Here is a 12,947-nt window from a genome sequence, read left to right on the forward strand (position 1 = left end):
TAGGATCTGCACTTTAGGAAATGGCAAGTTTCCGCATTAGAATAGATGGATAGCACTGACCTAATCTGCGATTACGCTTTCAAAGATCAGTGCACAGTAATTTCATCACGTTGGTGAGTGAGGACAGTTCAGATGGACAATCTCTCAATATCATACCAATCAATCACTTTTACAGTGCATTACGGGGAGAGGGAGCCTGGCCTCATAGGTTGCAGCCTGACAAACGGTGGATTGACTTTCCTTCTTTGCTCTCTTTCTGTTTCTATCAGCATGCAGTGCATGAGCCCTATGCATTCAGCTACACCATGAACACACAGATATTCATGGACTTTAAATTCTGCAGGCTATACAGACTCTGAGTATGCAAATGATCAAAGGATCTCTCTGTTGGTAAAGGTACATGCATGTTAAATTATGGTGGGTTTGCTCTCATTTACAACATTTCATTATGAACAATTAACAAGTAAACGAAAACTGTGCAAAATCTCCCAGTATTCAATTGCGTAAATGATTGTTGTTGAGGGATATTAGGTTGTTATAGTCAGATCATTGAGTATGAGCAACACACCCCCAAGTGATCTTTCTTGGATTGCTAACATTGGATCTTTCTTTTGAAGTCAATTATTGAAAGGTTATTATAATAATATTTTAAATAAACACCCTTTATATGTAAACATAATGACCACAACATGTCCAGGTGATACTGTAGGTAAATACACAATCTCATATGCAGTGAAGTATTGTTATAAACTGTCTTATAATCATGACCTGATGTCTGTCATAATATTTCATGGCAGTTACAGTTAAAGCAGCAAGCCTTTTTTGTTGCCATAATCTTCCTAGACTTGGGACTTGGGTGTCGAGTTCTGTGGTAAATTACTTTAAAAACTGAATACATATAAAAGACTTGAATAACCACCACAGGAAACATTCCCTCAGTCAGCACGTTCCCCTGTCCCATACAGTTTGTGACATTTAGCTGCTTTACAGGTGAAAAATAGGGGTAGGGTTGTAGAGAATCGATGGACCATGAATGTAATAAGAAATTGTAGGTGCTGGCTTAAGGCCGGTAGCAACCACCACAGAATTTACGGTCAGAACAAGGACGAGGCGGCGGATGTCCAAGTTAAGGGGAGTTTAATGGAAAAAGACGTCCACATTTACACATCACACACACATCTGACCACTCACAGTTCAGATAACTGAAAATCATGTCCGGTGACAACAGACATTAACTGTATGTTCATTTAGAAGGACAGTCCGCAGGAGGAAACGTTCAGCAGGAGGGAAAACTGTGGAAGTGCTCATCAGGATGGGAAAAGCACGTTTCTGACCACACAGCGTGCTGGGGTCATAGACCAACTGAAACTGAAGTCCCCGGAATCAAGGCTGCTGATAGACTGAACGAGATGTGGTAATAAGTATGTGAAGTGACCTTGACCAATAAGACACTAACAAAGGCGGGGGTCTTCTGAATAGGAGACTAAGCTGCCCGACTAGAGCTAACCATAAAGGATGGCTAGAATCAGTTGACTGAAGCTGGCCATTTTAACAACAGGCATCAATAGCTTTTCCAGATGCAGTACTTTAAGTTGGACAGAATACTGTTCCTCATGTTACAACGAGAGTGTAGAGAGCACACAACTCTACATGCTCCCAATTCATTTCACCATGAGATGATGTGGCTGGTGGTATCTCACTCTGCGGCCCTGAGTGGATTACCCATTGCTTTTCTGGTGGGTGGATATTCACTAGGTTGTCTCTTCATGCACTGTTTGGCCAGTTTCATTAATCCAGCACAGGACTGAGTGTGTCAGGAACTATGAGATGTTTTAGGGTATTTTCACACTTGGACCCTTTCAGCCAATTTTTGTGAACTCAGTGCGGTTCGCTTAAGGAACTTGGACCCCTCAAAAGAGCCCCCAAAGTGAACTGAACTGAGACCATCTCGAGAGGAGGTCTGAGTTCGGATCGCTTGAATTCCGAGGTCTGGTTCCCTTTTTTAGGGCAATGTGAACGCAAATCTCCCCGGGTGCGCTTGTCATTTTCCCCGCACCACACTAGACTACTGCAACACTGTTTCACCTTCCATAAACCCTCATATTGGTGCCACAATTGAGACAAGATGATGATCTGCAGGTTTGCAGGAAAATAATTTGTGCAGTTTTTGGATATTGATTAGTGATTGTCAAGGGTGGACAGAAATTCCAAAATGTGTGGAGGATTTAGTTCAGATTATTTGTTTACAATATGTGATCTATAGGCTAACATATCTTCATAAGCTGTTTATTGACTGTGGATTTTGAATAGTGTGAATAGACAATCTATTTGGTGAGAATCACAACATAAGGAATAAAATCTATTCTAGCTCTTAAATGGGCAGTAGCCTACATTGGGTGTACAATTTCCAATTGCAGCATTATTTATTCTGCAGTTGTTCTGTTGCTATTTAGCAATTAAATGTACACTACTGTTCAAAAGTTTGGGGTCACTTAGAAATGTCCTTGTTTTTGAAAGAAAAACACATTTCTTGTCCATTAAAATAACTTAAAATTGATCAGAAATACAGTGTAGACATTGTTAATGTTGTAAATGACTATTGTAGCTGGAAACGGCAGATTTTTTATGGAATATCTACATAGGCATACAGAGAAATTTCTAAGTGACCCCAAACTTTTGAACTGTAGTGTACATGTTAATAGTATCTTCTGATTACAATTATTATGTCACATATTTTAATGAAATGCAATCTATTAGCTTCCAAAATGTAAGTAGCTGTCTGGTAACACACTCTGAATGAATGGCTTGTCCTGTACTTTGTAAAAACTAAGAGTGCATGTTGGAAAAAGATCTTGGTTACTTTCTAAACATAGCAATGTGAATGCAAAGAGGACTCAGTCCACAAAATAGGTGAAGTGAACTGGCAAAAGAGTTGAGTCCTCATTCAAAGGCAAGGGCAGTGTAAATACAAAGAGAACTGAGTTCTTTCGCTTTTTTTCTTATTTTTTCCTCCTGTTCACTTTAAAGAGGACTGAGATCGGCTATTATTTTAAAGAGGACTATATGTGAAAACACCCTTAAGAGAGCATTATTGAGGTGTTACTGTAATCCTGATCCTGACCAATCTACTTTTCTCAACCACATTTTCCAAACTAAAATAAATACGATGTGTTCTATTTGTTCCATCAACATTCCATGAGATATGGATTAGGTGGAGAGTGACAAGGAAAGGGATGATCATCTGAAAACTAATACTTTTACAATGTGCAGCTCAACTGGCATTCAGACAACCCCCCACGCAGTATCTCATTTTGTGCTGGTCACAACAGCCAGCCCATCATGAAGTCCCATCCCATGTCACTCTGGCATCCCACCAATACGGATAAACTCTCCAGAAATCAAAGACCTTAATCAGCATCCCATCCGAGACCAGAATACGCAATGTTTGGTGTATTACCTTAAATTAAATGACATCACATTGCTGCAATGCTGTGCTTGTCATAGAGAATATGTCGCAAAGTAATGTTCTTCGTATAACATTAATTCGTCTATGGGCCACTTTGTAAAGATTTTCTCTGTTCTGTATCTGTTCAAGACATCATGGTGAGGAAATATCTATTAATTTGTAAGCCTATCAGTCGTGATCCTCCTATTACGCAAGTGTTATGCTGTTGAGTAGAGACGCATTGCAAAATCTTGCCTGATCGCTCTATGGAATGAAGCAGGATTCATTCTGCCACTACCCTGCCCGGAAAAATCGACCGCATTGTTTTTGCAGAACGAGTGGACAAAGAAGCAAGCCATGTATGAAAACTAATTGCTCGCGTGGGTAAGCATATATTGGCTATCAAGAAAAATACACGCTTTAAACTATGCGTGGGTGGTGTTCCTTCAAACGACAAGGGAAGTTAACGGCCAACATTATCAAGGAGAGCAGGATGTTTGGCAACCTTGATTTGATTATCATAAAATAAAATAAATAGTGGTTATCTATTATAGGCTGTCATTGTAGTCGTCGACCTTCACAACCATCTCAGACTTTTAGATAAGCAGAATATCAGAAACGGTGTGGCTGAATGTTACACCAATGCCAATGCGTCTGTTCCAATCGCGTGTCCGTTCGAAAACACTAGCCTGACAACCCATTGCTTTAAAGGATCCTTAACTGCATGGCTTTCTACCTTCATCATTCATAATGCCAATATTGGTACATGCATATTGCACTATATGAATATACCTCTAATGCAGCCCAACGTGTCTTATTCAAAGCGGCAAGGCTCACTTGACAGGCTACTCATTTGACAGGCTACACTTTCCTGGGACGATAGCTGGATTTCGGATTTGGTTTTTCGTTTGCATATCTTTTTCAGTCTCACTTGGATTGTATTGGGATTAAGGTGGGGTTTTAACCCGATGCAGGTATCAGGGACATATCTTTCCCATGACATCTGCCTCGTTCACTGGATTTTTGATAAATATGGTTTAAGAAAGGACTTCGCCTAACAATTTGTCGACCAATTTCTGAAGTTAAAGTCAACCCGTTGTTGGTTATACCTTTCTCGTCAATTTCACTCCTCTTCGATTAAAAATGCTTCAGTAAGACAATGTTTGAACAGTGGAAATAACGCCCATGTGTCTACCCATAAACATCCGCGGCATATCCTATTAATGACACCCGTAAAGGTAAGTCAGTCATGTATTTTATCTTTGATCACATGCTCAATAAATGGCAAATTAGTGTTGTGCTATACACTTTTTTTCGGCCTTACACGTTGGTGGATGATTTGATATTGTGTGCAGTGTTTACAGATATCTTGATAGGTATATAATGTTCAGGTGATGCTATTTTGAATAACAGAAACTACTCTGCCATTTGTCAGTATAGACTATAGGCTATTAATGCGTTCATGCCGCATAGGCTATTCAATCTAAAGTACTGTCTGACTAATTACATTATGATATAAATAGCGTTTGATGTTCTGGACCGTGTTTTGTTAAATGATTTTGCTGATTTAAGTCACATAGCTTGTAACCTACATCTGTATAGGTGCAAAAGCGTCTTATCAAGATGATAAATAGGGATGATAAATAGTAGGCTGTAGCCTACAACTAGTACTGTGAGACAACGGGCAGCCTGGGTAAAGCAGCCTGGGTAAAGCAACCAAAATAATACGATTTTTGTATGTTGATAGATGACTCATATTCATTTTCATATGAGATGGTTGACATTGTAGCCTAGTAACACACAAAGGTTTCAGTTGACCTTTCGCAGTATTGGGTTATTCACCTGGTTTGGAATTTAATCTGTGTGGTGGAGTCATGCAGCTTCCTATAAGGATATATTCCTAAGGAATACTTACCCTTGTATGGATTCGTTGTAATGGACCCTAATTAGGCTATTGCTACGTGATGTGTGTAATCAAATTACCAGAGGGAACGAAGTCAGATAATAGATTGGTTCTGTGTCTGTAGAAGCAGCATGCATTCTGCATTCATTATCATAGGTCTGTGTTGCTTGGCTACAACCACGGAAGCTGTGTGGGCATTCAGATCAAAAGGTGCTTGAATACAGAACACATGGGTCACACATAACTACGTCAGTTGAATCCTCCATTGAAGTTGCCAATGTTGGTTGAAAGCCTGCTTGGAGCGCAAGTGGCACGGGCGTGTCTTCATCAGCACAACGTCGACTTTCTCAAGTTAGCAGCAGCACTGGAGAATGTGTATCACTGTAGAAAAGCCCAATGGCCGCTTGGGGACACTGACTGCTAAGCTACAGCCGTCTATTATTCGGTTCAGTACCGACCAATCGAACGCATAAGAAACGAATGTGAATGTTCCGATTTTTATCCATGGGTTGCAAATCAAGGCACACTTTTCTCATAGACTTAACGTTACCCATAGGCGCGACGTTGAGAAGGAAGCGTAGCCCAATGTAACAGCACTTTTTCTATATATATATTACATATTATTCATGATCATGAGTAGACAAGAATGCTATATTGCTGCAGCAGAGCTGACCCTGTGTATTACGGTCGCTGTCCACTGGCCTGTGGTGCTGTACTTCATATTTCGGCATTCCGAGCTCATAGCTGACCATGGTGTTGAATCTGGTTGTAAGTTTACATTTGCGCCACATAGCCTTTTCCCACGTAACAAAGTCGCCATAGAAAACTACAGGTTGTATTAGGTAGACTCCTGAAAGTGACGTTACTATACAGGACAATATGCAAATTAGTTAGTTAGCTCACCAATTAATGTGCTCATTAATGAGTTATAAGTGATGCAGTCTTAGAAATGTTAATTAAGAGTCTTTATGTATTTAGTTCAAAAAGTAAGTTATTATTATTTATTTTTTTAAGAAATCACATTTATTTAACCAGGTAGGCCAGTTGAGAACTAGTTCTCATTTACAACTGCGACCTGACCAAGATAAAGCAAAGCAGTGCGACACGAACAACAACGTAGAGTTATGCATAAGCAAACGTTAAAAAACAATGGCAACACTATTATCTCTAGCAGTTAGCGACGGTATTATTCGCTGTCCAACCACTCTGATGGACCTCAGTTTGAATGTAGTCTTATGGTCAAAAAGGTAGCAATTTCTTAGGGTTATTTTCTTCTTTCTCTTTTTCAGGCATTCAATATTTATGTTATTAGTTTGTGGAATAATAGGCTATGTCTCTGTAGGCAGTCTCCAGAGATAGAGGTATTTGTGTCCTTGCCAATCCTAGTCTTCAGACTCAGTAGAGGGTTCAAAGAGGTCAGCATGTGGGTTTCATAGGATTATATATTTTGTTCACTCAGGCAATGTAGATGGGAGAAATAAGGTGCTCTTTCAGATGTAAACAGGGTAGTAGTGAAGGTTGTAAATCCATTAAAGAGAGGTAGAGGCAAAATATCAAAACGCTTACCATTAAATGAGGCATACATCCCCTCATATCACTACCATTTTAATTCGTCCGACTCTCCTATGACATACCAAGGGGAAACTGTGTACATCGACTCGCTGAGTTACATCAGTAGTACAGTATGCCGCATGCATTTTACATAGAAGCTTGCAGTGCCACTCCACCACTGGTTAGTACCGTTCACCAGGTGCAGCTGCGGTATCCACTCCTCCATCTCAATCAGGAATGGGACTCAATGTTCTGGCACATCAGGGGCACCACCTCTCCACAGCTGCCCAGCCTGCCCAGTGCAATGAAGCGCTGAGACGGAGAGGAGCTGTCACATGGTTTATGTGTTGCAATGGCCACACCCTGTTGGACGGATGCCTTCAAAGGTGAAGATAAGAGACACACTTTCAACACACAGATAAAACAACCTAGCCATGTGGGGAGCATAGTACTGGGTCCTTTATGGGTATGAAGACTACAACAATAGGAATCAATAGTCCCAGGTTTATAGAGTTTAGGAGATCTATTGCTTTGGGTGTGCATGTTGCATATTTGAATGAGCTGTTGAAGCATTCGTTTCAGTCAGAACCATGGACATTTGAAGCTGCAACACCAGGTTCTGTATTTTAAATTCTTGCTCCATGTCTGTACATAATAAGGGCCTGCTTTAAGTGGCTTGTAAAGATATCTGAACACAGAGGTTAATGAGGTTTATTCTTAGGAGGGTTAATACGCTTGAGCCCTATTGGATTAGTGTTTTGAATAAATTAAACAACAAGTGCAACAGGTCTTCCCACTGGGCAAAGACATACATTCAACGTCTATTCCACGTTGGTTCAAAGTCATTTTATTGAAATGACTTGGAAACAACATTGAGTCAACCAGTGTGTACCCAGTGGGTTGTTGTGTATTTAGATTTGGACTATCTATGCAGCGGTTGGGGTGAGATAGGTTATCACCCCTTCTCTTGCTTGTCAGCGCATTGGACCGTGTTACAGTAGATACCCAGGGTTCTGGTGCCATGCCTTTGCCTAATGAAATCAGCCATCATGAGAGCCTCATTATCATACACATTATCATACATACTGTTGAAGTAATATGGCTACAGGTTCTTCTGTCTCACCAAAAGCCCATTCTTGTGGGAAGCTGCTATAGACCAAATGCTTGATAATGTATGTGATATCAACAGAGAAGTATGTTTTCTGGGTTATTTAAATATTGACTGGCTTTCTTCAACTTGCCCACTCAAGACAAAGCTTCAAACTGTGATCAGTCAACCTATCAGGGTATTAATAAACAGCACAGGAATGAAATCATCAATATGTATTGATCAAGTTGAACTTACAATGGCTAGCCCCAAGTCATTATATGTTTTTTTTTCTTGTGCATTTTGCTATTTGCCTCATGACTCCTGCATACTGTGTGACTACAAACTTTATTTACCCATCTGTGGGGCAGACTATGTTTGTTCCCACATTCGGGACTCTGACTTCTATTGGCTACACAGACTTTTGGCCTCCAATATAGTAGCCATATCTAGGAAAACCAAAGTTCCAAAGACTGGGCCTAATATAGTGTATAAGAGGTCATACAATAAGTTTTGTAGTGATTCCTATGTTGTTGATGTAAATACTATTTGTTGGTCCGTGGTGTGTAATGAGGAGCAAACAGACGTTGCACTTGACACATTTATGAAATTGCTTATCCCAGTAAGCATGCACCCATTAAGAAAATAATGGTAAAAACTGTTAAATCCCTGTGGATTGATGAGGAATTGAAAAATTGTATGGTTGAGAGGGATAAGGCAAAAGTCTGGCTGCATAACCGATTGGCAAACGTATGGCAAACTGTGACTAAACTGAATAAAAAGAAGAAGAAATTACACTATGAAACAAAGGTAAATGACATAAAGAATGAGAGTAAAAAGCTTTGGATCACCTTCAATGACATTTAGTAGAAAAAGGCAAACTCAGCTCCATCATTCATTGATTCTGATGGCTCATTTGTCACAAAACCGACTGATATTGCCAACTACTTTAATGATTTTCTTCATTGGCAAGATTGACAAATTTAGGTATGACATGCCAGCAACAAACACTGACACGACACATCTAAGTATATCTGACCAAATTATGAAAGACAAGAATTGTAATTTTGAATTCCGTAAAGTGAGTGTGGAAGAGGAGAACAAATGATTGTTGTCTATCAACAATTACAAGCCCCTGGGGTCTGAAAACTTAGATGGAAAATTACTGAGGATAATAGCGGACGATATTGTCACATCTTCAATTTAAGCCTACTAGAAAGTGTGTGCCTTCAGGCCTGGAGGGAAGCTAAAGTCATTCCACTACCCAAGAATAGTAAAGCCCCCTTTACTGGCTCAAATAGCCGACCAATCAGCCTGTTAGCAACCTTAGCAAAGTTTGGGGAAAAAAATGTGTTTGACTAGATACAATGCCATTTTAAAGTAAACAAATTGACAACAGACTTTCAGCATGTTTATAGGGAAGGACACTCAACAGCACTTACACAAAAGACTGATGATTGGCTGAGAGAAATTGATAATTAAAAGATTGTGCAAAATCTTTCACTAAACCCTAAACCTCAACTAAATATTGTGTTAAATAATGTGGAAATTGAGCAAGTTGAGGTGACTAAACTGCTTGGAGTAACCCTGGATTGTAAACTCTCATGGCAAAACATGTTGATACAACAGTAGCTAAGATGGGTAGAAGTCTGTCCATAATAAAGCGCTGCTCTGCCTTTTTAACAACACTATCAACAAGGTAGGTCCTACAGGCCCTAGTTTTGTCACACCTGGACTACTGTTCAGGTGTGTGGTCAGGTGCCACAAAGAGGGACTTAGGAAAATTGCAATTGGCTCAGAGCAGGGCAGCACTGCTGGTCCTTGGATGTACACAGAGAGCAAACATTAATAATATGCATGTCAATCTCTCCTGGCTCAAAGTGGAGGAGAGCTTGACTTTATCACGACTTGTATTTGTGAAAGCATGTTGAAAGCACTGAGCTGTCTGTTTAAATGACTAGCACACAGCTCAGACACATATGCATACCCCACAAGACATGCCACCAGAGGTCTCTTCACAGTTCCCAAGTCCAGAACAGACTATGGGAGGCACACCGTACTACATAGCACCATGACTACACGGAACTCTACTCCACATCAGGTAACTGATGCAAGCAGTAGAATCAGATTTAGTAAACAGATAAAGAAAACACCTTATGGAACAGCGGGGACTGTGAAGCAACACAAACATAGGCACAGACAGATGCATCCACACACATGATAACATATGCACTATACACACACATACACATGGATTTTGTGTAGTAGATATGTGGTAGTGGAGTAGGGGCCTGAGGGAACACACTTAGTGTGTTGTGAAATCTGAATGTATTGTAATGTTTTTAAAATTGTATAACTGCTTTCATTTTACCGGTCCCCAGGAAGAGTAGCCGGATCCATAATAAATACAAATACAAATACTGACTACATGGATTTTATATTGATGCATGAATACACACAATATCAAGAAATATGTGAGAATAATTTCAAATGACAATAGGTAATAGTTAAACAGATCCCCAAGCAGATAGGTGGGAAGGCTGCTGCTGCTTTCTAGGTTGGCAGTATAGGCAGTAGGGTGAGATGAATGTAGCCTCTCTGGCTTGCCAGTCTGTTGCATTGTGTTACAGCAGCTGCTATCATGTGTTAGCATTATGAAATCAGGGCTGATATGGGTTTTATCAGTCACTGCAGAAACGAGAGGAAAGAGACATGCCAAAACCACCAGATCTGCATTGGGAGAATGAAAGAAAATCTGGATTTGCAAATTATTATGCATTGCCTACCCACTGTTGAGCTGTACTCAATGAGGTCTGGATGTCAAACAGCTGTATAAAACAATAACATCTGTTTTGTTATGTGTAAGATAACTTCACAGGAAGCAATATAGCCAAATTCATTCACTATTGTATTACTGCTCATAATAGGAGTAGCCACAGTAGATTCAGTACACATTTCATGAAAAAGTACCCATTGCCGGCAATTTCTGTTAGAAAAGTGTTAACATGGGCCTCCTGAGAGGCGCAGCGGTCTAAGGCACTGCATAGCAGTGCTAAAGGTGTCACTACAGACCCAGGTTCGATCCCGGGTTGTATCACAACCGGCCGTGATCGGGAGTTCAATAAGGCGGTGCACAATTGGCCCAGCGTCGTCCGGGTTAGGGGAGGGTTTGGCTGGTGGGGCTTTCCTTGGCTCATCGCGCTCTAGGGACTCTTTGTGGCAGGCCAGTATCCTGCAGGCTGACCTTGGTTGTCAGTTGAACGGTGTTTCCTCCCGCCTGCTTCTGGGTTAAGCGTGCGGGTGTTAAGAAGCGTGGTTTGGCAGGTCATGTTTCGGAGGACGCATGACTCGACCTTCACCTCCCGAGTGTTAGTGTTAACATAAATGTGCATACTGTTATACTAAAGATGAGTTATGAAACATTGAAACTAGATGATGGTGCTGTTTGACTTGCTCATGTAAAATGTGGTATTCTAACTAAGCAAGCAACTTTTAGAATGATCAGTCAGTTGATACATATTGTACCTAAGGGCTTTCCTTTAGCCGCCCCCAAAGTTGAGCTTAAAATCTGAATAAGGGAAAATTGCATTTAGTACCCCCAGGGGACCTGGGTGATGAGCATAGGCCTGGAGCGTGCATCTCATCCTGGGGCAGACCAGGGCCTCTCTTGGCATTAGCAGATAAACCAGTCTGGGTCCTGGGGCTGGGGAGCCAAAGGGTTGACCTGGTACGTGTGGCATGCAGAGCATGAGATTTAGGATAGAGCTCAAGGGCAGCAGAGAACACAGCTGGTCACCACAGTCAGCAGGGAGCGAGCACACTGTAATAGAGGAGCAAAGGACCATTGGATGGAGAGAGGCAGAAATACATGGTGTTTAAAGAGCAGAAATCACCTCTATAGCTTGATGATGAGAGTAAGCAGTTGATTGACTGGGAAGCGAAGATGAGGACTCAAGGTAGAATCAGATCTACAGTACCAGTCAAAAGTTTGGACACACCTACTCATTCAAAGTTTTTTTTGTATTTTGACTATTTTCTACATTGTAGAATAATAGTGAAGGCATCAAAGATATGAAATAACACATATGGAATCATGTAGTAATCAAAATATATTTTATATGTCAGATTCTTCAGTTGCCACTCTTTGCCTTGATGACAGCTTTGCACACTCTTGACATTCTCTCAACCAGTGTCATGAGGTAGTCACTATGAATGCATTTCAATTAACAACTGTGCCTTGTTAAAAGTTCGTTTGTGGAATTTCTTTTCTTAATGAGTTTGAGCCAATCCATTGTGTTGTGACAAGGTATGGGTGGTATACAGAAGATAGCCCTATTTGATAAAAGACAAGAACAGCAAGAACAGCTCAAATAAGCAAAGAGAAATGACAATCATTACTTTACGATATGAAGGTCAGTAAATCTGGAAAATGTCAAGAACTTTGAAAGTTTCTTCAAGTGCAGTTGTAAAAGCCATCAAGCGCTATGATGAAACTGGCTCTCATGAGGACCGCCACAGGAAAGGAAGACCCAGAGTTACCTCTGCTGCAGAGGATAAGTTCATTGGATTTAACTGCATCTCAGATTGCAGCCCAAATAAATGCTTCACAGAGTTCAACTAACAGACACATCTCAACATCAACTGTTCAGAGGAGACTGCGTGAATCAGGCCTTCATGGTCAAATTGGTCCAAAGAAACTACTACTATAGGACACCAATAATAAGAAGAGACTTGCTTTGGCCAATAAACACGAGCAATGGACATTAGACTGGTGGAAATCTGTTCTTTGGTCTGATGAGTCCAAACTTGAGATTTTTGGTTTCAACCGCTGTGTCTTTGAGTAGGTGAATGGATGATCTCCGCATGTGTTCCCACCGTGAAGCATGGACGAGGAGGTGTGATGGTGTGGGGGTGCTTGGCTGGTGACACTGTCTGTGATATATTTAGAATTCAAGTCACAC

The 12,947-nt window shown here is 40.7% G+C and overlaps 1 protein-coding gene across 2 annotated transcripts in view; it reads left to right on the forward strand.

The window, feature by feature from the left end:
* The first annotated feature begins 3,252 nt into the window (after nucleotides 1–3,252).
* LOC106581158 (leucine-rich repeat and fibronectin type III domain-containing protein 1) overlaps nucleotides 3,253–12,947 on the forward strand; it is a 146,481-nt gene continuing 136,786 nt past the window's right edge. Inside the window, exon 1 of one of the 2 annotated variants that reach the window (XM_014163027.2) lies at nucleotides 3,253–3,829. The gene's annotated coding sequence lies outside the window, so the exon portion shown is untranslated. The other variant, XM_014163026.2, reaches the window with a different exon arrangement.

Source organism: Salmo salar, chromosome ssa20, assembly GCF_905237065.1.
Source record: "Salmo salar chromosome ssa20, Ssal_v3.1, whole genome shotgun sequence".
In the NCBI taxonomy this organism is placed as follows: domain Eukaryota; kingdom Metazoa; phylum Chordata; class Actinopteri; order Salmoniformes; family Salmonidae; genus Salmo; species Salmo salar.